This window comes from Mirounga angustirostris, unplaced genomic scaffold (assembly GCF_029215605.1).
Source record: "Mirounga angustirostris isolate CCGP_5_RB_7025 unplaced genomic scaffold, mMirAng1.0.hap1 SCAF_17, whole genome shotgun sequence".
NCBI lineage: Eukaryota > Metazoa > Chordata > Mammalia > Carnivora > Phocidae > Mirounga > Mirounga angustirostris.
In genome coordinates, this window is record NW_026991725.1 from 14,802,575 (window position 1) to 14,825,995 (window position 23,421).

Here is a 23,421-nt window from a genome sequence, read left to right on the forward strand (position 1 = left end):
TAATTTCTTTATTTTTTATTTTTTATTTTTTATTCTTATGTTAATCCCCATACATTACATCATTAGTTTTAGATGAAGATGAACACCCAGTGCTCCATGCAGAATGTGCCCTCCTCAATACCCACCACCAGGCTAACCCATCCTCCCACCCCCCTCCCCTCTAGAACCCTGTTTGTTTTTCAGAGTCCATCGTCTCTCATGGTTCGTCTACCCCTCCGATTTCCCCCGCTTCATTCTTCCCCTCCCGCTACCTTCTTCTTCTTCTTCTTCTTCTTTTTTTTTTTTCTTAACATATATATTGCATTATTTGTTTCAGAGGTACAGATCTGAGATTCAACAGTCTTGCACAATTCACAGCGCTTACCAGAGCACATACCCTCCCCAGTGTCTATCACCCAGTCACCCCATCCCTCCCACCCCACCCCCCACTCCAACAACCCTCAGTTTGATTCCTGCGATTAAGAATTCCTCATATCAGTGAGATCATATGATACATGTCTTTCTCTTTTTGACTTATTTCACTCAACATAATAGAGGGTGGATCTTCTTTACTCAGTCTACTGATTCTCTTCCAGAAACATCCTCACAGACACACACAGAAGTGTTTTACCAGCTATCTGCTCATCCCTTAGCTCAATCAAGTTGACACATAAAATTAACTATCACATACCCCATCTTGAAGCAGAACATCAGCTTTAGTTTTATTTGTTAGTAGAGACAGGGGGTCATAAACCAGCCATCTTGAGAACATTACCTTATAACAGCTTTGACTCCGGGAGTTATTTTTCAGAACAAGTCTGCAGAATATTCTCCACTGGCCTCTCCAGCTCCACTCTCCAGCCGTCTCCACCCTGCTCTGAGATTCAGGAGGCTGAGCTACCAGTGGTCTATCCCAAGAGGCTTCCTTGCCCTCTGCTTTCTGGCTAGCTTTGACCACTGGGGGGCATTGATAGAAGATGGGAAGGAGGAGGAGGTCAGGATGTTTATTTGGCCAGATCCCACCCTGGTGAGCTGATGGTTGGCCAAGTCTCCTGTCTCAGACTCTCTCCTAGCTGCAGCTGCCCCTGGGACCTGGTCACTACTCCCCACGGGCCCCTTCAGCCTAGAGGTGGTAACAAGTCCCTATTGTTGCTGGTCCCTGCAACTCATTACCACCTTCCCTTGCTTCCTCACCCTTGCTGTTTCCCTGAACCCTGTAAATAGCCCTTGCATCCAAGACTGCTCCCTACCCAGAGTGACAGGACCCAGACTGACTCAGTGCCCCTGACTTCCACGGCATTGTCACCTCATTGAGGCTCATCTTATCAATATAAAGTAGAGGGGGGAGGGAGGTAAGATTATACTCTTTTTTTAATGGAGGATCTGACATATGAAATTTTCAAAAATGATTCAGTCAAATGTCAAGGTCTAACTTGCATCTCTGGACCGGAATATCCACCATTGTTGGCCAAGTTAAGGGTTTAGTCAGTGGCTGAAGAACAGTGTCTCTCTGAAAAGCTAAGTGGAAAAATAATCCACAGCTTGTCACTGCTGTGAACTAACAATGGGGCTGCCACAACCAGGCAGGAGCCACTAAAATTTAGGGTGTGACTTTGCAGCTCTAGTCAGCTGGTCTACCTTCTCCTGACCACAATGAAACCAAAAAAGAGATAGAAACACCAAGGACCTCCTACAGAAAGACTGAGTTAGCAATCAACATGATTTGAGCAATTGTAGAAAAGCCTCTCACCCTCAAAAATACACTCACATTCCCCATTTCCATCCCAGGCCTGATGAGGATGAAACCATATCTGTCCATATCTGAAATTTCATCAGTAGAGAGGCATAACTTTGCCTTTGGCCAAATGTAAATATTGTTCCCCGAAAGGCGTAATTTAGTTACATTTGATTAATATTCCCATTATGTGCAAGGCATTGTGCCGAGTGCTAGCTAACGTTGTAATCCTATCAGTTACCCCTGAGTATGAATAAATTGAGTATCAGAAGAGAGAGAAACTGCAGAGAAGTGGGGAGAAACGTGCCCCAAAGGGAGGAAACTAAAGACACACTCTGCCTTTCATCATCCTGGGCTCAGGAGATGCTCTGGCTTAGAGATATAACTAGAGGATCTTGCAGCGTGTGGATGGTGTTGAAAGCCATGGGACTAGATCAGGCCACCCAGAAGGAAGGAAGGGAGGAGAGAAGAAGGGAAAAGAAGAGAGAAGAAAATATCCAAGAGCTAAGCCCTAGGGCATTCCAATCTTAATGCTGGTGAAAGGGGAAAAGTGAATCCAGAAAAGAAAATGAACAAGGGAGGGGTGCCTGGGTGGCTCAGTCAGTTAAGCATCTGCCTTTGGCTCGGGTCATGATCTCAGGGTCCTGGGATGGAGTCTCGCATCAGGCTCCTTGCTCAGCGGGGAGTCTGCTTCTCCCTCTCCCTCTGCTTCCCCCATGCTCTCTCTCACTCTATCTCAAATAAATAAACTCTTAAAAAAAAAAAGAAAAAGAAAATGAACAAGGGAGAGCTGGTGAAGTAGGAGGAAGATTGGTTGACTGGAGTGTCTGAAAGCAACTGAAGAAAGCCTTTCAGCAAGGCGGTGATCAAATGACGGAAATTGCTGCTGCTGGATCAAGTAAGAACAGAGAACCAACCACTAAATTTGTCAGCATCGAAGTCATTGGGAACTGAGATAAATGTGGTTTCACTGTCATGGTAAGGGGAACAAGCCTGATTGGAGTATGTGTGACAGATAATAGGAGGTGAGAAGATAAAAACAGTACATTAAAAAAATTTTTTAAATTTATTTTAAGTAATCTCTACACCCAACATGGGACTTGAACTCACGACCCTGAGATCGAGAGTCGCATGCTCCTCCAACTGAGCCAGCCAGGTGCCCCAAAACAGTATAACTTTTTTTAAGTTTTGCTATGAATGGTTAGCAGAAAAATGATGAAGTAACTGAAGGGGAAGGTAGAGTCAGGGATTTCTTTTTTTTTTTTTCTTTAAAGATTTTATTTATTTATTTGAGACAGAGAGAATGAGAGACAGAGAGCATGAGAGGGAGAAGGGTCAGAGGGAGAAGCAGATTCCCTGCCGAGCAGGGATCCCGATGCAGGACTCGATCCTGGGACTTCAGGATCATGACCTGAGCCGAAGGCAGTCGCTTAACCAACTGAGCCACCCAGGTGCCCCAGGGATTTCTTTTTTTAAAGATGAGAGTTATAGCACATTAGTGTGTTGATGGGAATGGTCCAATAGAGAAAAAATTTGACAATGCAGATAAGAAGGTGGATAACTGCTGGAGTGATGCCTTTTAATAAGCAAGAAGGGATCCAGTGCACAAGGCAAGGGCCTGGCCTGTCACATGGATGGTCCATTCATCATAAGAGGAGAGAAAGCAGAATGAGTATGACAGCCTGAATCTGGAAGGTTGGTATTTTTGGTGGTGGGAAGATAAGGATTTTTTTTCCCTGATTTCTGTTGTCTCAGTGGGGAAAATATAATATCAATGTCTGAAAGTGAGAAGCAGGGGGAGTTGTGTGAAGGCCTGAGAAAAGAGGAGTGTGATGCAGTTATCCCAAGGAGTAGGATAGTGACTTGCCTGGGGGATAGATTGTAGGATTGCTGGGCAGTATGTTGTCCTCTGAGGTCAAAGTCATGACTTTAAAGGGGGGCCTTTCACCACATTCAACAGCTGGAGCGCAGGTGTGGAAGAGGTAAAAGATTGGACCCATGTTAGTGTTTTACTAGGCTTATAGGTTGGGAAGGAAGAAGGTCAAGATGGCTGTATTCATTATCAATTGCTGTTAAACAAATTATCCCAACACTTAGTGGCTTAAAACAATAGACATTTCTTATCTCATAGTTTCTATGAGACAGAACTTGGAATTTTGGAAGCAGTCTGGCTAGCAATTCTGGCTTGGTATCTGTCATAAGGCTGCAGTCAAGATGTTAGCTGGGCTGTAGTCATCTGAAAGCTCGACTGGGCTGGAGAATCTCCTTCCAAGATGATGCATCGTGATTGACAAGCCAGAGGTGGCTGTTGGCAAACAGACTCAGTTCCTCTCTATGTGAGCCTCTCCATAGGCTGCTTGGATGTCCTTGCAACCTGACATATGGCTTCTCACACAGCTAGCAATCCAAGAGGAAGAACTAAGCAGAAGTTTTCCTTTTATGACCTAGACTTGGGTCACATTGCATTACTTCTGCCACATTCTAGTCCTTAGAAGCAAGTCACCAAGTCCAGTCCATGTTCAAGGGGAGGGAAATTAGACTCCACCATTTCAAGTCAGGAGTATCATAATGGACTGAATGTTTGTGTCTCCCCAAGATTCATACATTGACTCTCTAACCACCAGTACAGCCGTATTTGGAAATGAAGTCCCTAAGGAAGTTATTATGGTTATATGAGGTCATGGAAGTGGGGACCTGATCTGATAGGATTAGTGGTGTCTGTATAAGAGGAGACACAGAAAGGTCATTTGCTTGCTCTCTCCATGTGCACACGAGGAAAGACTATGTGAGGACATAGCAAGAAGGTGACCATCTGCAAGTCAAGAAGAGAGCCTTTACCAGAAACTGAACTTGGCCAAAACTTTGACCTTAGACTTCTAGTCTCCAGAATGGCAAGAAAAGAAATTTCTTTTGTAGAAGCAACCCAGTCCATGATATTTTGTTATGGCAGCCCAAGAAGACTAAACAATTGTCAAAGAACTTGCAGACATATTTTAATATCATTACAAAGGAAAACGATATATGAAAGTGTGTTTATTGTGATGGACCACGGACTCTAAGCTGAGAAGGGAGGGGGACGAATGAATAGACTGGAGATCACTGAATGGAAGAAGTTCCTGAGTGGGTGGAGGAATGTAGGAGTGGGAAGCAAATTGAACAGATATGTGGCCAGAGAGAACGACTCGAAATGGGGATTTGGGGACATGGTACAGTTGATGCTGGTGACAAGATCTAGGATGAGATGTGGGAGGAGGTGACTGAGGTGGGAAGGAAGGGAAAGATCATTGGTGGCAAGGAGATTGATTAACAGAGAGGCAGAGTGTTGGCAAGATCATTTAAGAGACATTGAAGGGACCAGGATGATGCTGAATGTAGGGATGGAGAGAAAGACAGTGAGGAAGGCATAAGGTCTTCAGTGAATGGGGAGTGATAGGGAAGAGAGTAGTAGCAGGGGCAGAACTTGACAGCAGGTGGGACTCAAGGGGACATTCCAGGTTCTAGTCTGAGTCTGGGGGTAGGGTAGTGGTGTTAGTACTGAAATAGCCATTAAGGAGCCAAGTGCACAGGCAAGTTAGGAGGAAATGAAGGTTCTGAGAAAGCTTGATAGAAGAGGAGGAGAAGCAGATCTGAGCACACACAGACACACACTCACACATACAACCAGATAATAGTACATATCTCAGGGGGTTGATAAAAGGACTGAGGAACACTTCATGCTTAGTCCCTGACTGTTTTCTGACACAAACCATTCTCTGACAGCTACTGGGTGTCCAACAATTCAATTCTGACACTATCTACACATACTTAGCATCAGGGCCCAGTCCCACAAGACTCCCCCCACTTCAAATGCCAGCCATGAATGGGTTGCCCAGACTTCCTATATTTCTGCCCAGATGACTACAAATTGGGGGGTTCCTACAACCTCCACTCAGGTTCAGGAATTTGCTAGAATGACTCACAGGACTCAGGATAACACTTTACTTACATTTGTTGGTTCATTATAAAGAATACAAATGAAGAGTCAGATGAAGAGGTAAGTACAGTGGGTCCAGAAGGGTCCCAATGCAGGTGCCTCTGTTCCTGTGGAGCCGGGGTGTACCACCCTTCCTGTACATGATGTATTCACCAACCCAGAAGCTCTTCAAATCTTGCTGTTCAAGAGTTTTTATCTTGAACAATCTCCAGCCCTCCTCCCTCTCTGGAGGTTGGGGGGTGGGGCTGAAAGTTCCCAACCTCTAATCATGCCTATTAGTCTTTCTGGTGGCCAGCTTCTATCCTGAAACTATCTAGGGGCCCCACCCTGAATCATCTCATTAGCATAAACTCAGATGTGGTCAGAAAGGGCTCTTTATGAGTAACATAAGACAGTCCTATCACTCAGGAGATTCCATGGTTTTTAAGAGCTCTGTGTGAGAACCATGTAATTATTTATTGTACCACAGCCTGCCGCGCAGTAAGTGCTGTATAAGATATCAATAATCCCTTGTCACAGATGAAGCCACTGAGGTACAGACAGGTTAACCAACTTTATGGACAACTGGCCATTAAGGACCAGAGTTAGGGTCTCAAACTCAGAATTGTGTTAAATGAGAGAAAAAGCCAACTTACTGAAAGTGCAGCCCATCCAGAGGATTTTAGGCAAACCCTCCCTGCTACCATTCTTTCTCCTTCTCCTCCTTCTTCTCCCTTCCTTGTCCTTCTTCTTTTTCTTCTTCTTGAGATAGTCTGAGTTGGTTTCTGTTGTTTACAACCAAAAATGCTCTGACCAGAGTAACTACACCAAGGGGCAGAATAGCCTATGTGAGTGGTACGAGCTGTAAGTGGCTGAAAAAAATATTGTACAGATCAATGGCAAAATTCCTCTTTAAGGAATCATTGTCTGAGTCTAAAATATGGGCTTTCAGACATAAGCTGGAAGTTGAGGGAAGAACAAAAGGAGAGTTGAATTGCTTTGCTTAAAAATCAAGAGGATTTTTTTTAAATTTGGCTTCCTAAGAAGAAATTTTAGGTTGCCTCCAACTTGACTTTATTATGAAGCCGTCATGAATAAATAAGCATCCTTGTACCCAAAACTTAGATCGTATCTCTATTTCCTTCAGACCAGATTTTAAGAAGTGGAATTATTTGGGGGCGCCTGGGTGGCTCAGTCGTTAAGCGTCTGCCTTCGGCTCAGGTCATGATCCCAGGGTGCTGGGATCGAGCCCCGCATCGGGCTCCCTGCTCAGCGGGAAGCCTGCTTCTCCCTCTCCCACTCCCTCTGCTTGTGTTCCCTCTCTCGCTGTGTCTCTTTCTGTCAAATAAATAAAATCTTAAAAAAAAAAAGTGGAATTATTTGGTCAAAGGGCATGGATATCTTAAAGACATTTTTTTACCTCGTACCAAATTATCCTCCAGGAAGACCAGAACAGTTTAGGGGTGCCTGGCTGGCTCAGTTGGGGAAACATGTGACTCCTGATCTCGGGGTTGTGAGTTCAAGCCCCACGTTGGATGTAGAGATTACTGAAAAATAAAATCTTAAAAGGAAAAAAAAAAGATCAAACAGTTTATACTCTGCCAATGATGAATGAGACGTCCAGTTTCCCAACGTGTTCATGTCTTTTTAAATCTTTGAAAATAGGTGAAAATTGCTTTCTTTTGTATTTTGATATTACCAGTAAGATTGAACTTTATTTTCATGTGTTTATTGGCCGCATCTATTTCTTCTTTTAAGAATTGCCTTCCCACAGGCCTCTGTTTGGTGCTTCCCATCTTTCTGATGAACAAAATCCAGGCAACTCCTGTTGCCTGCCTACTCTGCCCACATCGGTTTATTTATTGCCACTTCTCACAGGGGGACCCACTTGTTGGGTTTTTTTAAGATTTTATTTATTTATTTTTTAGAGAGAGAGAGTGTATGTGGGGGTGGGGAGGGGGAGAGGGAGAGGGACAAGCAGACTCCCTGCTGTGGGCGAGCCCAATGTGGGCCTCTATCCCACGAACCCAAGATAATGACCTGAGCCAAATTCAAGAGTCAGATGCCTAACTGACTGAGCCACCCAGGCGCCCCAACTTGTTGGGTTTTAAAAGTGAAAATCCCAGGGCACCTGGGTGGCTCAGTCGGTTAAGTGTCTGCCTTCAGCTCAGGTCTTGATCCCAGGGTCCTGGGATCGAGCCCCACATCAGGCTCCTTGCTCTGCAGGGAGCCCACTTCTCCCTCTCCACCCCGCTTGTACTCTCTCACTGTCTCTCCTTCTCTTTGAATAAAGAGATAAAATCTTTAAAATAAATAAATAAATAAAAGTGAAAATCCCATGTCCTGAAATCCCCTCAATCCCAGGTACACCAAGACAGTTGGTCACCCAACTCTGGGCCTTAGATCTTCACTTGGAAAATGAAGACCAGAGGTCCTCTCATGTCCCTTCCGGATGTTCCTTCATTCACCCCGCAAATACATAACAAGCTCCATTGCTCTGGGCAGGCATTCTGCTAGGGAGACATTAGAGATTCCTTAGGGAATGGGACCCAAGTATCCCTAACATCCATGATGGTTCCCCAGAGGGATAATATCTTGATGACTTTTCAACTAAGACCTATGCAATTGGTTGATAGCTGACAAGGAAGCCCTAATATGGGAATAGGAAGAATGGTCTCCAGGGCACACTGGAGGGAAGTTAGATGCCAGGAAAGGTAAGAGGGGGATGAAGGGGCAAAGGTAAACGCCATCTACTTTGAAGTTTGGCCAAGGATCCGCCTGTCCACACTTCAGCCCTGGAAGGGTTAACAGCGTAAATTTCCCCCAAACCAGAGGCAGCTGCTCCACCATCTGGGGCTGTCTATTCCCTCACACCCTTCCCAAAGTCCTGAGCCCTCAAAACAGGCATTTGAGGAACTCCTCCATGTTCCAAGGCCTCTAATGACTTACTGACCCAGGTTTACACTTGCCAAAATTCTGAGAGTCCCTCTCCCTGGGACGCCCTGTAGAAATGAGCACCACTAGAGATCCTTTATACAGAGCAAGTACTTTTGTGCTCCCCATTATCGAAGAGCAGAAAATAAATTTCTGCAGCGCCCAAGAAAGGCCCTCGGATAGAAGTAGCCAAGGACACAAAACTGTCCAAAACCTTTCTCCTCTCTGCCAGGCTCCAGTGGGCCTGGCTTTTGTCGATTCCAATCAGGAGCCTGCTGGGGGGACGGTGAGCTCACGGAAGGCGAGAGCAAAGTTCTGCCTCCCATACCCCACAGCACTGAACACTGAGCCCTAAGCCCTGACTGAACTGGGGGCCCAGGCTCAGAGGAGCGGGAGGAGGTAGCTGGAGCCCCCAGCTCCTGCCCCCGCCTTCAGGCGGCGGGGAGGTTCTCATGAAAAGCCTGCCAGACCTCTAACGGGAGCTAAGCCGCCAGCAGGCTGTGATGGCTCATTGTTTGGTTATAATTAGCAGCGATTTCTGCAAAGCTGCAGCCTGCCACCCGCAGGAGGGGGGTTCTGCCACCGTCGCCGCCACCAGCCCCTGGCCCCCGCCCCCCGCTCCCAAGCCTGGGCTCCTTCACTCCCTGGCCCTGCCTGCCCTGCAGCCAAAGGCAAGGCCCCTGGCTGGCCGGACTTGATCGTGGCTACTGGTCAACACCAGACCCTTTCCTCAGGCCAGAGATGAACTGCCTACTGGGGTCGCATGAGCACAAGGGCTGAGCAGTCGGGTACACCTGGGTGTGAGACCCAGTTTTTGTCTGCCAAGTACCTGCTGTGTGTCTTTGGGCACGTTATTTAAGCTCCTAAGTCACAGTTTCCTCATCTCTAAAGTGGGGATGGTAGGGGCACCTGGCGCTCAGTTGGTGGAGCATGCGACTCTTCATGGCGGGGTCAAGAGTTCAAGCCCCATGATGGGCATAGAGATTACTTAAAAGAATTTAAAACATAAAGAATAAATAAAATGGAGATGATAAGGAGATTATTCATCTTCCTTGGGGGATGTGGTGAGACTCAAAAGGGATAGCTCACTTAAGGCACTTGGTAGAGTGCCTGGTGCGCTGTTGGTGCTCAGGGCATCCCGGCTGCTGTGGAGGTGATGGGGAGTGGGTTCGACTCAGAACCCTCCCTTTCCTCTCTCCTTCCTGCATTCTCTATCCTCCCACCCTTGGCTAGGCTCCCCCTGCGCAGGTGCTCAGCAGCCTGCTACTCTTTCCCCTTCCCTGTGGAACCAGCTCTCAGCGAATGGTCTGCCTTAGCGGACTCAGTCTCAAGGTGACCTCTCTTAGGAGAGTGGTCTCCACCTTTTTTTTTTTTTTAAAGATTTTATTCATTTATTTGAGGAGTAAGAGTGAGAGAGCACGGGGTAGGTGGGGGAAAGGGGGGCGGTGACTGTAGGAAGAGAAATTAGGGAATTGATTCCATTTACAATAACACCAAAAACCATAAGATACCTTGGAATAAACAACCAAAGAGGTAAAGGATCTATACTCTAGAAACTACAGAACACTTATGAAAGAAATTGAAGATGACACGAAAAGATGGAAAAACATTCCATGCTCATGGATCAGAAGAATAAACGTTGTTAAAATGTCTATGCTGCCCAGAGCAATTTATACTTTCAACGCTACCCCGATCAAAATACCAATGGCGTTTTTCAAAGTGCTGGAACAAACAATCCTAAAATTTGTATGGAACCAGAAAAGACCGCAGATCTCCAAGGAAATGTTGAAAAAGAAAAACAAAGCTGGGGGCATCACATTGCCTGATTTCAAGCAATATTACAAAGCTGTGATCACCAAGACAGCATGGTACTGGCACAAAAACAGACCCATAGATCAATGGAACGGAATAGAGAGCCCAGAAATGGACCCTCAACTCTATGGTCAACTAATCTTTGACAAAGCAGGAAAGAATGTCCAATGGAAAAAAGACAGTCTCTTCAATAAATGGTGCTGGGAAAATTGGACAGCTTTATACAGAAGAATGAAACTCGACCATTCTCTAACACCATACACAAAGATAAACTCTAAATGGATGAAAGACCTCAATGTGAGACAGGAATGCATCAAAATCCTAGAGGAGAACACAGGCAGTAACCTCTTCGACATCAGCCACAGCAACTTCTTTCAAGGCACATCTCCAAAGGCAAGGGAAACAAAAGCGAAAATGAACTTTTGGGACTTCATCAAGATAAAAAGCTTCTGCACAGCAAAGGAAACAGTCAACAAAAAAAGAGGCAACCCACAGAATGGAAGAAGATATTTGCAAATGCCACTACAGATAAAGGGCTGGTATCCAAGATTTATAAAGAACTTCTCAAACTCAACACCCAAAAAAACAAATAATCAAGTCAAAAAATGGGCAGAAAACATGAACAGATACGTCTCCAAAGAAGACATACGAATGGCTAACAGTCACATGAAAAAATATTCAACATCATTAGCCATCAGGGAAATTCGAATCAAAACCAACTTATACCAGTTAGAATGGCAAAAATTGAAAAGGCAAGAAACAACAAATGTTGGAGAAGATGTAGGGGAACCCTCTTACACTGTTGGTGGGAATGCAAGTTGGTACAGCCACTTTGGAAAACAGTGTGGAGGTTCCTCAAAAAGTTAAAAATAGAGCTACCCAATGACCCAGCAATTGCACTCCTGGGTATTTACCCCAAAGATACAGTTGTAGTGAAAAGAAAGGCCATATGCACCCCAATGTTCATAGCAGCAATGTCCACAATAGCCAAACTGTGGAAGGAGTCAAGATGCCCTTCAACACACAAATGGATAAAGAAGATGTGGTTCATATATACAATGGAATATTACTCAGCCATCAGAAAAGATAAATACTCACCATTTGCATCAACATGGATGGGACTGGAGGAGATTATGCAAAGTGAAATAAGTCAAGCAGAGAAAGCCAATTATCATACGGTTTCAGTTATTTGGGGAACATAAGGAATAGCATGGAGGACATTAGGAGAAGGAAGGGAAAAATGAAGGGGGGGAATCAGAGGGGAAGATGAACCATGAGAGACTATGGACTCGGGGAAACAGACTGAGGGTTTCAGAGGGGTGGGGGGTGGGGGGATGGGTTAGCCCGGTGATGGGTAATAAGGAGGGCACGTATTGCGTGGAGCACTGGGTGTTATACGCAAACAATGAATCATGGAACACTTCAACAAAAACTAATGATGTACTGTATGGTGACTAACATAACATAATAAAATTTAAAAAATAAAGATTTTATTTATTTATTTGCGAGGGTAAGAGTGAGAGAGCACGGGGGGTGGTGGTGAGCAGAGGGAGAGCGAGAAGAGAAGGAGACTCCCAGCTGAGCAGGGGCTCAATCCAGGACCCATGAGATCATGACCTGAGCTTAACTGACTGAGCCACCCAGGTGTCCCTCCAAATTTTTTACTGTGACCCATGGGGAAAGAAAATACATTTTACATGACCCACATGTAATACATACATACAGGGAGATAAAACAGAAGCAGACGTCTCATGAAGCAGTACTTATCCGAATCCAGTATGATGTATTCTGATATGTTGTGTTCCTTTCCCTTCTCTCTTCTATTCTGTATCCATATCTATATGTATACTTATATCTATATCCATATTTATATAGAGTTTTGAAGTTTTGCCAAAAGTCAGGACCCACTAAATTGATTTCATGACCCAACAGTGGGTTGAGAACTTCAGTGTGAAAAACAGTGCCCCAGAAGGAAGAGGCCAGTTAACTCTCATTTCTCATTCTAGAGGAAAAGGCTCTGTTTTCTATTAAAGGGACTTTTATCAGGGAACCAGGGGGAGAGAGAATGCTGAAAAGCTGAAAGCCACATAGCCCCATCTGAGGCTTACAGGTGAATAGCCCCATCTGAGGCTTATAGGTGAAAACAAGTCTGAATCTTTGTCCATAATGAGAGTAGGTTTTTGCATACATTTTGGAAGTTTCGGAATCAAGCTTCAAAAAACAGGTCACCTATCCTTTGCTCCTATACCAACCTGCAAGCTAAGTTTTCCTTAGCTGGGATTCCAGCAAATCTTCCGAATGCCACTATGCCTAGGTACCAGGGAAGGGCAAGATTTATGTAGACTCAGCTGGACAGGAAATGCTCTGAGCTAGGACTGTACTTACAGTTTTTTTCCATAACAAAATCAGGGCATGTGGCCTCACAGGTACTTATGAGGACAATAGGATACAATATTTGAAACTACAACTGTCCTGGAAAGCCCCCAACTTGGGATTGCAAGGTTACCATGAGAATTGGAGAACTTGATGCTAAGAGAGTCAGAAGGAAGAAGTCCTCTTTCCCATGCACCCAGGTCTTGGCCTCTGATTTGGGGAAAGGAGCCTTGGACTTCCAGAACCTTCTGGAACACCAGAAACTGCTCCTAATACCCTTGAGGATGTTCAGTTATTAAACACATTAGTGGATTTGTAGGAGGCCGGAATCCTAAGTGATAAGAGGAGAAGTGGAGGAAAGGGAACTGGGAGGCCTCCAACGGATTTCATAATGTTGCTCACAGCTGCTTGGGCTCCCAGCTTCTTGCTCACCCTGCTGGCTCCAGCCACCCATTCCCCCTGCCCCCTACCATATCCCTGCCATGCCCTCAGCCATTTGTGTTGTTAACAACTTGACTTTGGCCTAAGGTGGCTGTTGTTGTTGAAGAATGAAGAGGGACTGGGTTTCGCTGAACTTGCACACTCGGCTCTTTTCTTCGTGGACTAATCCATGTTGGAGCGTGATATAATAGTTTCCTTGTCATTTGCGGGCTCAGATTCTGGGGTTCCTCCTTTCTTCACTGCAGTCCAGGTTCCTGAGGCTTGAGTAGGACAACAGTCCTGTGGAAAGGTCTAAGGACACCCTCCTCAAATCTCCTCTACCTTGCAACGCCCTTACTTCCAGGCCTGGTTGCGTCCGCCGCCCACATCCACCCTTCTCTGAAGGATGTGTAGCCAATGTGAATGGTATCTCCATGCCTCTGGGAGCCCCTCAGAAAGGAGCTTGATTTCAACAGTTTATTCAAGAGCTTGCTTTGGGCCCCAAGGGAAACACCTCCTCTCTGAGGGTCCTCTCTGAGACCTTCCTCCCACAGATTTCAAGGAGAGAAGGCGAAGGAGACATGGGGTCACCTCTCAAGACCTCTTTCAAACCCTATTGCTATTAAACAAGCCCAGCTCAGCCCAGCCCATGAGATCAATGCCCAGCAGACTCCAACCCCAATACCAGGAAGTAAAACACAAAGTCCCTTTAATCATTTGCCCGGTTACCTTATTCTGAGCTCTCTGACCTCCTTCTTCTTTGGCCCTGCACCTCTGAAAACAGTGCTTTTAATTAGAACCCCCGAATGCTGTTGCTTTCTGCTATCTGCCTCCTTTGCCCACTTGCTTCCTATGTCTATGTTTCTAGAGTCTAATTGTGATTAAATTACAGGGTAATACTAATAGGGGGGTGAGAACCAGCTAATGGCTCACTGTTCCATGAAGCAACAATTGCAGTAATCACCAAACTAAAGGCTCCCGTGCATTATGGAGGTTGCTGGGGTTTCCTGGCCTACGCTTCCTCCACACCCCTGTCTGAGAGAATGAATACAGTTCACAGAGCACACTACCCAGAAGCAAGTGAAGATAAAAAGGACATTACTGAAAGAATAAGGGGGAAATGAAGGAAACTCAGGAATAAGACTTTGAGTCGCAACAGAAGTAGAAGCAAAGAGAATTGGGTTCAACATTTCAAAAAATATCTTGGAAAATGAAACAAAGTTATCAAATCAATTATTAAAGGGGCTTTGGCTTGGGTTTTCTGGGATGTGATGAAGTTGGGGTAGTACTGGTCCTTCATTCACTTTCTGCAAGTTCGGCGTGATGGAGAGCACATGTGAAATAAACATGTGGCTCTGGAGAGCAAATCCACACCACAAGCATTCCCAACAGACCCAGACCCACAGCACCACAATTCCATCCAATAAATTGTGCTCACACTGGGATAGAAGAAAAACAAAATGATATGGGCCCTGACTTCATGGTCAACACAGTCCGAGATGGGAGACTAAATAGAGTGTAAGTATAGGTTCCTATTCTGGACACTTGTGACCCACTTCTCAATTTAGAATGCACTTCATAGGCTCTTGGCTATCAGGAACATAGGGATTCTTATTCTCATTCCACAGATATGGAAACCAAGGCTCAAGGTCATGTATGCCCTAAGTTTTTTAATTCTGTTGACTCTTGCCTCTTCCTGCAGGGGATCCCCAGCAATGTCTCAGTCTGCTATTGAAGACATCTATCTTTGCCACTGCTCCACCACCTCATACCACATCCCAGAGACACTAGAAATCTGAGAGGGAGAGCAACTCTCCTCCAGAGTTAGAGGACCATACAGGGATGCCCCAAGGCCTTGCAGAGTTGGATTGAAATGCTGCCTCTCAATCTCTTTCTTTTTTGCTGCCTCTCTCTCTCTTTTAAGTTAGAGCCCCCCTCTCCCACTAGAGTCCAGATTTGGGTCTATAAGATCCAAAGGGTGGGGCCTGGGAAATAAATCCAAATGGTAAACAGTATCTTAGGCTTGAAAAATAGAAGTAAATGCACGAGCAAAGGTAAAAAGAGAGAGAGAAACCAAGAAACAGACTCTTAGTAACTGAGAACAAACTGATGGTGGTCAGAGGGGAGGTGGCTGGGGGCTGGGGGAAACAGGTGATGGGGATTAAAGAGTACACTTATCATGATGAAAAAAATTTTTGTAAGATTTATTTTATTTGGGGGCGCCTGGGTGGCTCAGTCGTTAAGCGTCTGCCTTCGGCTCAGGTCATGATCCCAGGGTCCTGGGATCGAGCCCCGCATTGGGCTCCCTGCTCCGCAGGAAGCCTGCTTCTCCCTCTCCCATTCTCCCGCTTGTGTTCCCTTTCTCACTGTGTCTCTCTCTCTGTCAAATAAAGAAATAAAATCTTTAAAAAAAAAAAAAAGATTTATTTTATTTGGGAGAGAGAGAGCATGGGGGGAGGGGCAGAGGGAGAGAGATAATCTCAAGCCGACTCCCCGCTGAGCATGGAGCCCTATGCAGGGCTTGATCTCATGACCCTGAGATCATGACCTGAGCTGAAATCAAGAGTTGGCCGCTTAATCGAATGAGCCACCCAGGGGCTCCCCAAAATTTTTTTAAAAATAGAGGTGGGGGGAGGGGGGATTGGTTAGCCCAGTGATGGGTATTAAGGAGGGCACGTACTGCATGGAGCACTGGGTGTTATACGAAAACAATGGATCATGGATCACCACATCAAAAACCAATGATGCATTGTATGGTGACTAACATAACATAATAGAATAAAAAAAAAAACTCTGCAATTAATAAAAATAAATAAATAAAAATAGAAGTAAATGTCAGATTAATGCTCAGGAGTCAGATAATAGAAGCATTTTGGTTCAGAATGTGTCCTAAATGAAATGAAATCAGATGTTAAAATAGAAGCTTTAGCTGAATCACAATGGTTCTCTCACTTTGGGTGATGCATTTTCCTTTGGCTCATTGCTTACTCCTTCCTCCGTCCTTGGGAATCCAGCCATACCTCGAGGTTCTCCCTGAAATCTCTTCGCCCCTCTGGGCTGCCCTCTTGTATAGCATCTTTGACTATCCCAGGCCAACCCTCTCTCTCACTCACGGCTCTCCCTCTGCCCCAACAACTGTGAGGAGAGCTACTTTCCAGGTGTAACCCCTGCTCTACCTCTTGACATTTTGGTTTCTCAGGCTTGACATCTTCGAGATGGGGGTGGAATGGAACTCAGCACAGCTTTCCCCAAAGAAACCCTCATCTAGAGTCTTAATCTCAATTCATCTGTACCTTAAATACTCTCTGCCACTTACTCTGTAAACCCTGGTCTAGCACTTCACTTTGGGAGTTGGCATTTATTGTGATTCAGCTAAAGCTTCTATCCCTCCTCAAATGCAACAGGCACACCACCGCCAGATGGATATCCTTCATCCCCCTTTTGACCTCACCCCCTCAACAAGCATGACTCTCCCAGGTTCCCCCCATACCCTCTGGCTCCAGTCCAAGACCTAGGACGACTTCAACTCACCCACCTTTTCAACCTCCCATGGCAGTTTCCTTCCACACAGTCCTTCTCCTTCTGTGGCTCCTCTTCTCCGTTTAGCGGCCCCCTGGGATGCTTTGCACTTTCCTCCTTACTTGTTCACACGCTTCCCCTGGCTCAGCCAGGTGGGGCCAGAGCTGCTGGCAGTGAAACTGAATGGAGACCTGGCCACTGCCTCTGGCTCTGTCACTGCCACTCTTCAGACTGGTGACCTGCCGGAAACCGCCTCACTTTCTAAGCCTCCTTTCTTCTGTCATAAAATTATTAGAGTGGGGGCGCCTGGGTGGCTCGTGGGTTAAGCGTCTGCCTTCCGCTCAGGTCATGATCCCAGGGACCTGGGATTGAATCCTGCATCGGGCTCCCTGCTCCATGGGGAGTCTGCTTCTCCCTCTGCCCCCCCTCACTCGCTCTCTCTCTCTCTCTCTCTAATAAATAAATAAAATCTTAAAAAAAATTATTAGAGTGAATGACTTTGAAGAGTTTTTTTCCTAGCTCAAATTTCCATGATTCTCCCATTAACTCTGCTTTTACTCGAACCTCTGCCTCTCAGGTAATTCCCAGGCCCAAGTGACCTAAATCTGATGATATGTCACTACCTTTCTTCTGTGACCCTTTATGTACATTTGAAATCTCCTTTGGCCCTGGACAGAGATGGGCTTGCTTTGCTTTTATGAGCATCTCTACAGCACATGAAACTTTGTCTTTTTTTTTTTTTTCTTTTCTTAGTATCTACTGGGTCCCAATATTTGTGTTTTTATGACAACAACTTGACTTGAGGCCCTGCTTCAAATGGTTCGAGTATTTTAAACATTCTGCTTTCCAAGTTTTAACTGGACACAAAAGACTCTGGGTTCATTCGGGGCCATCCAGAACAGGATTCTAAAGGAGAGTATGTTAGTTAGTTGGTTGCAATGATATTTTCAAAATCAAAACTGGACTGAAATTTCATCACTAAAGAAAAGCTGGAGACTCCTACATTCCATGACTCTTGCCAACAGATGTTAGGATTGCCTGCTTATCTGCTACTGGGTGACTGTTTAGGTCCCACTCTGAGTATCAAGGGTCCTAGGCCTATTCTTCTTCCCAATCATAAGCCCATTTGAGAACCCCATTCAGATGGATATAGGATCATCAGAATGGACATTAATCCTCAGATACGCAAACATTTGCCTTAAGGATTTAGCATCTCCGGATACCAATCCTAGACAACTATTTTACCAGGTTGCCCTTGAGCTAGGGTCTTATTCTCTCTGTGCCTCAGTTTATTATCTATAAAATGAGAAGTAACAATCAGGTTACATTGAGGATTAAATAAAATAATGCATGTGAAACTCTTAGCACTATGCTTCGCCCTGGTGGTTCATATTACAATAAGATGAGTAAGCACCCTGAGGGCTCATGGTCACCTGGCTTTATGTTGCAGAGTGCATTTGGGTAACAGGACACCTACAGAGAGAACACAGAGGCCCAGGTTCTAATCCTTGCCCTCATCTCCTTGCTTTCAGCATGAGTTCCAGAGCATTCCCATCCAACACCAATGCTATAAAAATTGGAAGTAACATACAGGCAGTAGTATGATCAGTTATTATGAGTGGCTGTTAGAAAAGGCTTACAAGTGGGTGAAGATAAAATGTAAGAACCGGAGGAACCTCAGAGAATCTGGACTCTATTCACCCTCCACTCAACTCTCTACAGATGAGCAGACAAAGTCCAAAGTTTAACACCAAGCCAACAACAGAACAGATTCAGGGAGATCTTGGTATATTAGAGACTCAGGGAAATATTGCTCTATCAAGTTTTAGGGAGTTGTGAAGAAATTAATATCTACTCGTAGTTGTTGTATTAACTTTAAGTAAGTTTTTACTAATGGTGGGGGTGGGGGGGTAAGACCTGATGCCCAGACAGAAAGAGCATTTTGTCATTAAGGGAACCAGGAGAGGGGCAGGGCAGGGAGAAATGGTCTGGCTTGGACCAGAGAAAGAGAGGGGGAGGTGAGGCAGCTATGAGTCATGGAAGGTTCCAGCTCAAGCTGTGAAGTGACCCTGGGGAGAAGGGCCCACAGAAGAAGCCTGTGCAGAGCCTGGGTGATAAAGCTGTTGCAAGCTGGTCTGTGTCGCTGCTTCCTCAGCAATCAAATGAGTGTTAGGGGAGCCTGTCCTATCCTAGGAAATTCCTCTGCTGGTGACCGTGGGAAGCAGAAAAGGAAGGCTAAAGGCTAAAGGGTGTGGTGTTTGTGTAGAGAGAGAAAACCTGATCACCTAGATGGTAGTGGGTAAAAATCTTGTCAGAGGTAAAATAATCTAGCAAGTCTTTCAGGGGTGTCCTAGGTCAGGAAGTTTGGGGATGAGGAAAGAGAAAAAGAACTTTTATTTCAACCTCTACCATAGGCCAGACACAGTGCCAGATGGCTTTTTTTTTTTAAGTAAACTCTACCCCCAAATTGGGGCTTGAACTCATGACCTTGAGATCAAGAGTCACATGCTCTACGGACTGAGCCAGCCAGGTGCCCCGTAGATTGCATTTTTTTAAATAGCAATTTTAATAACATATAATTCACATGCCATACAATTCACCCATTTAAAATATATAATTCAGGGGTGCCTAGCTGGCTAAGTCAGAAGAGCGTGTGACCCTTGATCTCAGGGTTGTGAGTTCAAGCCCCATGTTGGGTGTGGAGATTACTAAAAAAATAAACTTAAAAAATAAAATAAAATAATAAAATATACAATTCAGTGGTTTTTAGTATATTCAGGATCGTGCAACCATCACCACTGTCTAATTCCAGAATATGTTCATCACCCTAAAAAGAAATCCCATACCCATAGGCAATCACCTCCCCACCATCATTTTCTCCCAACCCCCACCCTAGGCAACCATTAACCTACTTTGTGTCATTTGTCTATTCTAGACAGCTCATAGAAGTGAAATTATAAAATAAGTGGTCTTTTATGACTGACTTTTTTCACTTAGCATAATGTTTTCAAGTTTCATCCATACTATAGCACATTGCACTACTTCATTTCTTTTGATTGCCGGGTGATATTCCATTGTCTGGATATACATTTTGTTTGTCAATTCACCAGTTGATGGACATTTGGATTATTCCACCTTTTGGCTATTATGAGTAATGTGCTGCTACGAACATTCATGTACAGGTTTTTGTGTGGTCATATGTCTTCCTATGTCCTAGAGTATATACATAGACAGGAATGGAAGTGCTGGGTCCTATGGTAACCTACGTCTAACCATATGGTGAAGTGCCAGATTGTTTTCCAAAGCAGCTGCACCATTCTACATTCCTACCAGCAGTATAGGAGGGTTCTAATTCTCCACATCCTTGCCAACACTTGTTGTTATCTGACCTTTTTATTATATCCATCCTAGAGGTGTGGAGTGGTATCTCATTGTGGTTTTTTTTTAAGATGTATTTATTTATTTTAGAGAGAGAGTGCGTGTGTGTGTGTGAGAGAGCAGGGGGAGAGGCAGAGGGAGAGAGAGAATCCCAAGCAGGCTCCCCACTGAGCATGGAGCCTGACTAGGGGCTTGATCCCAGGACCTCAAGATCATAATCTGAGCCGAAAACAAGAGTCAGACACTCAACCAACTGAGCCACCCAGGTGCCTCTCTCATTGTGGTTTTAATTTGCTTTCCCTGATGCTAATAATGTTGAGCATCTTTTTTAATGTGCTTATTGGTTATTTATGTATCTTTCTTTGGAGAAATGTCTTATTTGGATCCTTTGTCCATTTAAAAATTAGGTTGTCATTTTATTACAGAGTTGTAAGAGTTCTTTATATATTCTAGATACATTTTCCTTTATCAGAGATAAGATTTGCAAGCATTTTCTCCCATTCTGTAGAGTTTTGTCACCTTCCTGAGGTTGTCCTTGGAAGCAAATGTTTTGACTTTCAATGAAGTCCAATTTAGTTAATTTTTTTCTTTTGTCCTTTGTGCTTTTGATGTCATATCTAAGAAATCATTGCCCAACGAACCCAAAGTCATGAAGATGATTATTTGCTTCTTTGGGCATGCTGTTGATGTATGGTAACTTTGGATAAATTATAAAATAGACACATATTTAATTAATAAATTACATCTTTATTCTGTAAAATTAATTTTTCTTGCCTTTATTTCAGCAAAATCACGAGTTATGCTGTTATAATCCATATTTTTCACATAATTTGCATTCTACTGATAGTAATGGTCTAAAGCAAGGGTCAGCAAATTAGGCCCATTGGGAAAATGCAGCCCACCACATGTTTTGTAAGTAAATACTTACTGCCACTTGATCATACTCATTCATTTCCTTATTGTCTATGGTGGCTTTCCCCCACAACACCACAGTTGGATAGTTGTGACAGGGATCACAGGCCCCTATCCCTAACATATTTACTATCTGGCTTTTTACGGAAAGGGCCTGCCAACCTCCAATTTAAAACATTAAGGTGCTTCTGGGTGGCTCAGTTGGTTGAGCAGCCAACTCTTGATTTCAGCTCAGGTCATGATCTCAGGGATCTGAGATCAAGCCCCTTTTTGGGCTCCATGCTCAGCGGGGAGTCGGCTTGAGGATTCTCTCTCCCTCTCCCACTGCCCCTCCCCTCACTCACATGCTCACTTGCATGCATGCTCTCTCTCTTTCTCTCAAATAAATCGTAAAAAAAAAATTAAAAAATAGAATGTCATTTTATTCAAAATTTATACAATTTAAATGCATTTCATCAAAAATGTTAAAGTAAACGTCAAATATTTAAAATGTAAAGTTATATTCATGTTTCCAGGTTTCCTCTAAAAATTAAAATTATCTATTAAAATTAAAAGAAAATTCAAATTATAATAAGCAAATACCAATATTTCAATTAAAATATTCTAAATAAAATGGATGTTTTAACTTAAATTGGGGGAAATTTTTAATTAAATCTTAATATCTTTATAAAAATAAAACTATTCTTGGGGCGCTTGGGTGGCTCAGTCATTAAGCGTCTGCCTTCGGCTCAGGTCTTGATCCCAGGGTCCTGGGGTCGAGCCCTACATCAGGCTCCCTGCTCGGCGGGAAACCTGCTTCTCCCTCTTCCACTCCCCGTGCTTGTGTTCCTGTCTCTCTCTCTGTCAAATAAACAAATAAAATCTTTAAAAAAATAATAAAAATAAAAATAAAACCGTTCTCAATTCTAGCACTCAATGCCCGTCTAGTGACTCATGTAAATTATCTGTATCACGCTGCGCACATCATATTATCTACATATGTGCACACGGAAGAGTAACAGGACTTGTTTAGTATTGCAACACATTTCTAAGTCCCTCTGTGTAACTTTTGCAAATACTGCCCTCATTAGTGTGAACCACAAATGGAACATAAAGAGAAGCAAGAAAAATGGATGCTTGGCACTACGGGGAACTACTACATTACGTAAGAATCTATTGCATTTATGCTGAGGGAAGGGATTTAACAAGCTCGTCTTTTCTCATACCGAAACCATCTGCCACTCAAGTCCATAGCATTCTGTCCCCAACACAGACAGGAGCAGAACCCATTCTATTTCAGACACTGGGCATGAGCTCTAGGGCCTGAAGAGCATTCCTCAAGAGAGTAGATGTTTAGGAGAAATCGTGCTGGTTCCACGCTGAGCATAAAATCCAGAATGAGGGTGCCTGGGTGGCTCAGTGGGTTAAGCGACTGCCTTCGGCTCAGGTCATGATCCTGGAGTCCCGGGATCGAGTCCCGCATCGGGCTCCCTGCTCGGCAGGGAGTCTGCTTCTCCCTCTGACCCTCCTCCCTCTCATGCTCTCTGTTTCTCATTCTCTCTCTCAAATAAATAAATAAAATCTTAAAAAAAAAAAATTAAAAAAAAAAAAAGAATCCAGAATGATAGAGGCACCTGTGGGGGGCGGGGGGGCAGGTTCTGTTTTTTGTTTTTTCCTCTTCTACATGTAGCAAGTACTATCATTTATGTGGGGAAAAAAAAAAGTTACCACATTCAGAGGCCTATTTATGCCTAAGATTGCCATTTTTTCGTAAGAGGAAAAAGGATTTTTTTTAATATTTGGTAAGATATACTAACAAAATTAAGACACCTGTGGGTTTTTTTTTAATAATTTATTTTTTTAAGTAACCTCTACCATGGGCTCAAACCCACAACTCCGAGATCAAGAGTCACATCTCTACTGACTGAGCCGGCCACGTGCCTGTGTTTTTAAAATAAATGTGTATTTGTGCTATGTGCTGAAACTTGAGCAGGAGCCTCTCTTGCCTGCATCTGCAGGTGCTATTTCTGGAGCTGTAAGAAGAGACTGGTGTGAAAACCTGGAGTTTAGGTAGAATCATTGTGGAATTAGTAACTAAGAACCAGGGTCTCAGTACAGAATATCTTACTGTAATTCAAATCTAGAACTATATTGCGGTCCTGAGTCTTTAAATAAGTCTAGTTGGTTGGCTTCTCTTAGGTAAGAGTTTTTACCATCTGATAAAGGTATAGATGATGTAGATGTTTGAAATGTTTTAGAGGGGTGCCTGGGTGGCTCAGTCGTTAAGCGTCTGCCTTTCGGCTCAGGTCATGATCCCAGGGTCCTGGGATTGAGCCTCGCATCGGGCTCCCTGCTCCGCGGGAAGCCTGCTTCTCCCTCTTATACTCCCCCTGCTTGTGTTCCCTCTCTCACTGTCTCTCTCTTTAAA

The 23,421-nt window shown here is 44.3% G+C and overlaps 1 long non-coding RNA gene across 1 annotated transcript; it reads right to left on the minus strand.

Moving 5' to 3' along the window:
- Positions 1 to 445: 445 nt before the first annotated feature.
- Positions 446 to 7,740, minus strand: LOC135362947 (uncharacterized). Its single transcript, XR_010408444.1, has 3 exons — positions 7,087 to 7,740; positions 6,323 to 6,538; positions 446 to 936 (listed from the first exon to the last, which is right to left on the minus strand). It is a non-coding gene; the product is annotated as an uncharacterized LOC135362947 (long non-coding RNA).
- Between the last annotated feature and the right edge of the window lie 15,681 nt (positions 7,741 to 23,421).